Raw genomic sequence first — 5,062 nt, forward strand, 5'->3', positions numbered from 1 at the left:
GCAATTGAATACAAATGTGCATGTGTAGATGAAAACAACCCCATACCTTGTAGTATAAACAATACCCGAAATGAACATTTATTACACTGATGATTGAAATGGCTATTTGTTCATACATTTTTATATTTACGACTATATTTTATATATAGGAGGTTTGATCGCATCCACCATATAGCCCGGACATAGCGCCAAGTGATTACCATCCTTTCCTGTACATGGCGAACGCCCTTGTTTTAGTAAAGTTGAACTAAAAGAGGCTTGTGAAAAGTGGCTGTCCGAGTTCTGCGCAAATAAGGATGGGGGCTTCTACCGATCACTGTAATACTTTTTATAAAGCATTGAATAAAGAGAAAAAAGCGGACGGGAGATATTTCACAACTTAATATTAGTATCTTTTGATTTTGAAAAACAAACACTCGAATTTATTAGGTGATCGAACGATCTCAGTATGATTGCCTTTTTTGAATCAGTAAATAAAAAAAAATCATCTAAACACTTATTCGAAGGCGGACAATCCACGCTACTACTAAACCAAAAATATAAAATGTTTTTGCTCATAAGAAACCATAAGACCGATATTTTATGTACATGGATATTTCGAGTTTCACTGAAAACCCTCGATCAACGTCGACGTTATTCATTTTTTTACTATCTCCTGTTGCTAGCGGCTGAGACTGTTACAAAATGTTATTTTAGACATACTCTTACATAATTAAGTAAATTCGTTTTTCAGCAATCTTTATAGTATTTTTATCTCTTAGGTTTCGATTGCAAGAAACTTCTTGTTGCTCAAATCCTCATTTCGGAAATTGCTGTCCTCTGGTAGTGCGGTCACAATTTTGGAGATAGTGAATTAGCAAAAACTTTGTTGGAACAGTTCCAGAACTGGTGTTTTGCTTGGCACCAACCAATCGAACTTGCCAAATTTACATCACCATTCTGGCAGCTGTGGCTAGTATGGATTTATATCATTACTACTACTCCGTATCCTGTTATTTGCAAATACCTTTTAGTGAGTTTCTTGGTGAGCTGGTTCACCATGTGAGCATAAATTACGCCATGCGAAACATATTTTATCTTATTAATTGAATGTCTGCTGTAGGGTTTTATAATCCATTTATTGTTATCATATAAATATGTAAATTTTAAATATATAAATTTAAATTGTATCTAATTATAAATAAAGAGGGTGGCAGCGTCGTATGTGAATTGTTTAAAATATCAGAAGTGCTTGTATTACACGGAAAATGTCGTCAAGTGACGATTTATTTAGTTTATGCATCGTCGAACAACTAAAATCATGGTTGCGTTTCCTCGGGCATAAAACAACAGGTAATAAAGCCGAAGTAATTGTTCGCCTCTAACAAATTCCTGAAGAGCTTCGTGAAAAGTTTCGAAATTCGGCGCTTGACGCTGGCGTTGACGKCGACGTTGACTATACACATGCCACCATTCCTGACGAAATCAACGAAGGAACGAGCAGTACAAACATTACCGACGAGTGGGGTGAATTTAACAATGGTAATGTTCCAGAAAAAAATGCAAAGAGTGATGCTAACGAGTGGTGTCCTTTAAAAATTGAACTAGAATTGTTGAAGGGCGAATTGGAAGTAAAGAAGATGGAAAATTAACGTATAATGAGAGAAAAAGAACAGTTGAGAAATAATGTTGATCAAAAACGAAACATTTCCAATAAGCAAAAGTTCGCAGTTGTGAATGAGCTTATTTCTGACTTTTCTGGTAGTGGTGAATGCTCTAAACTATGGCAACCACAACTAAAAAATATTCATTGTTTATTCAACTTGATGATAAAAACATAAGAACACTAATTGTAAATAAACTAAAAGGCAATGCGCTAAAGTGGTTGCATTCTCGAGGTGATTTGATTACAATTCCTATTAACAAGCTTTTAATGAAAATGAGCTCTGTCTTTGAAAAAATTAAAATTTGATTCTGGCAAATAAAATTCTAATTGGAGAAGATGAACTGTATGTATGATATAACAAATGAAACAATGACTTTTCCAATCATTTTAGGAAGATACCTTTTAAGTAAACATAATTACGCTACGCGGCTACGCTGACTTGGTCATGTTGTCCGAATGGACAAACTTTGAAAGTATTCGACGCTGTACCCACCGGGGGAAGCAGAGGAAGAGGAAGACCTCCACTCCGTTGGAAGGACCAGGTGGAGAAGGACCTGGCTACGGTTGAAACAACCAAGCCACGTAGTCAAAAGAAGAGACGACTGGCGCGCTCTTCTTAACTCGGCTATGATCRCGTAAGCGGTGTCGCCGCGAATTAAGAAGAAGAAGAATCACAAATTAGAATGTAAACTTCAAGATTCGAGTTTCAAAGTCGGAAATAATACATCTGATGAAGAGTGTAAAAGATTAATGAAAACTGATAATACCAAATTTGAATTTGATTTGTGAATTGCATTGAAGTAATGAAAATTTAATCAAAAACTCCAAATGTTTATATAAAAAATGATAAAACAAGTATCTATGCAAAGCAAAATTTGTGCGATTATTATAAGATCATTATATGTGTTGTATGCGCCCCGATACGCCAAATGTGATATTAAAGTGATGTTGAGTACAGAAAAGCGTTTTAATTGTTCTCCGAGAAGAMCCCCATTGTTTTAATAAGGAAAAGTACAGGTGATATAATTTTATGTTCATAGTTTGAATAAGATAACAATGAAAGATAACTATCCTCTGCCTTTTATTGACGATTTGCTAGATAGGCTAGCTAGTGTTCTATCACCAAAAATGCCCCTTCAACTTTCCAGTTATTTGTTAGCAATGTTTTGGATGATCTGATTCGTGCAGAAAAAATTGCTTTTTATTTAGACGATATCATGATATATACAAGTAATGAAGAAGAGCATTTAGATATTTTGCAGGAAGTTTTTGATAAGTTGGTACAAAACAAATTAGAATTGAGAATAGATAAATGTCACTTTCTGAAATACCCTATTTTCGAGTAAAGGTATTCGACCAGATGAAAAGAATGTAGAAGCTATAGTGAACTTTCTTGAAAAAAAAAAGAAAAACAAAAACGCTTGAGAAAAATCTGTCAATTTGCCAAAATCGGGATAGAAAAATTATTGGGATCCGGCGAAAGTTGAAAAGAGGGAAAATTTTGAAATGCGCAATTTCTTAGCTTATAGAAAAAACGGGCCAAATATACTATTTTATATGCCAATTGATATGAAGAACATTTATTTATAAATTATCACGATGAAATGGGTCATAAGGGAAATGACAAAATATATCAATATAATATATAAAATTATAGTATATGCATTGGTTTCCCAAAATGAAGGAAAGAATTAAACAACATATCTTAAATTGAGTGAAGTGTGTTGCCTTTTCCCCGAAGAGTGGGAAACATGAGGGCCTCTTACATAATACGAGGTGTGTTCAAAAAGTATCGCGAATTTTGAATTTTCGCGGGTTACGTATATTGGATTTTCGATTTTTTTTTTTTTTTTTTTTTTTTTTTTTTTTTTTTTTTTTTTTTTTTTTTTTTTTTTTTTTTTTTTTTTTTTTTTTTTTTTTTTTGGCGTTATGTTGGTACTCACGTCTCTCACTTATGCCGACAAGCTCGGCCATTTTGAATGTTCATTTAATTGTTGACAGATGCTTTGCGTGCACGTGTTTTGGATCGTCTTCGATTTTTACCTGTATCAAATTTTGTGTGAAAAACGAAACTAAGTGCGCGGATACATTCCGAATGTAGACTGTGGCACACGGAGAAGCTACCTTGGACCGAAGCAATGTTTATCGGTGGTACAAAATGTTCTCAGAAGGCCGAGRAGATGTGACAAAAATTGGCTTTTGCACCACGATAACGCCCCTGCTCACACAACGTTGCTTGTGCGCGACTTTTTGGCCAAAAACAACACACTAATGATACCGCAGCCACCGTATTCCCCAGATCTGGCCCCTAAACTGAAGAGGCCCATGAAAGGACGACGTTACGCTTCTCTTGACGAGATAAAGACGGCATCGAAGGAGGAGCTGAATAAGATAAAAAAAATGATTTTTTGAAGTGTTTCCATTGATTCGAAGATTGGAAAAACCGTTGGCACAAGTGTATAATAAATAAATAATTTTTGAAAAAACACAAAACTCGCGATACTTTTTGAACACACCTCGCTAATATACTACATATTGAATTAGCGAAGTTTTGGTAATGTATACTAATAACACTGGTAGACACATAATATGGGGCACGAAATTTGTTAGGTGTTTCTARTGCAGTTTGATAACTTGAAGTCTAATCTGAAAACAGAATTTCTCTATCATTATATTGCATCATCTCATATTTTCATACGATCAGAGATTTATCCGGTTTAGACCGGTTCTGCTCGCTTGTTTGAAGTAAACAGCGTATTTTACGATAATTTTWTTTTACAAAATTTATCAGTAGGCTAACGGTGTTCGAAATTGTTACGTGTTCTATGTTTGAATACCAAAAGGTTTTTGAGTTCAAATTCTTTTACGTTTTTGAAAGTACTGTGTTTAAYATTTTTAGGCTTAAATAGTGCCAAAAGTTTTTGTTATGTGTGCGGAGAACTTACGTTATTTTACTCCGTTTGTGCTAAAAGCATATAAATTGTATTGTGGTGTTAAAGTTGTGGACCAAGACAAAGCACGAAAATGTTCAAATCGTAAAATGCTCTTTGCAGTGCTAATTGTTTAGAGAGAACCTAAAGATCATGCTACAGAAAGCTATTTTGCCTCAAAAATATTAAAGGTATTGGACCGAAGTCTAAACATACGGTTAAGTAGTATAATTTACCATCAGCTTTAAGACCCGTCAAACACAGTGAATAAGCGTAACCGCTGTCTTTTAATTCTCTGAACTATATCAATGTCGTCGTATATCTCGTACAGTTATCCTGCATTGAATTTCCAGGCTGACATTGTTGGTGGTGTTTACGCTGGTTTCAAGACGAAATTATCTACAACTACAAAGCTATGACTGTCAGCAGTGACGTGAGTGCCAAGTCGCGAGTGCGACGACTGTTTGTTTGATGACAGGAGATATTT

Source organism: Bactrocera latifrons, unplaced genomic scaffold, assembly GCF_001853355.1.
Source record: "Bactrocera latifrons isolate USDA-ARS-PBARC rearing strain unplaced genomic scaffold, ASM185335v1 scaffold_733, whole genome shotgun sequence".
In the NCBI taxonomy this organism is placed as follows: domain Eukaryota; kingdom Metazoa; phylum Arthropoda; class Insecta; order Diptera; family Tephritidae; genus Bactrocera; species Bactrocera latifrons.